The sequence below is a fragment of the Eriocheir sinensis genome, chromosome 28, assembly GCF_024679095.1.
Source record: "Eriocheir sinensis breed Jianghai 21 chromosome 28, ASM2467909v1, whole genome shotgun sequence".
NCBI classification, from domain to species: domain Eukaryota; kingdom Metazoa; phylum Arthropoda; class Malacostraca; order Decapoda; family Varunidae; genus Eriocheir; species Eriocheir sinensis.
In genome coordinates this window covers 11,325,142-11,325,405 of record NC_066536.1, presented here as the reverse complement: position 1 = coordinate 11,325,405, position 264 = coordinate 11,325,142, and positions in this window count along the sequence as shown.

Sequence of the window (264 nt, the reverse complement as noted above, 5' to 3'; positions counted from 1 at the left end):
TATTAACTTGATCTCGATGTAGGGGAAAAAAAACATGCAGAAAAAGGTAACATCCAGGAAAAAAATAAGTGAGGAAAAAAATGTGTGTGTGTGTGTGTGTGTGTGTGTGTGTGTGTTAAGGTAATAAGAGGTAGACCAAAGGATAATAAAAAACCCTCACCCTTCGCTGACCTTTAAATTAATAAAAAAATACAAACAGAACCTACCAAAAAGTGTGTGTGTGTGTGTGTGTGTGTGTGTGTGTGTGTGTGTGTGTGTGTGTGT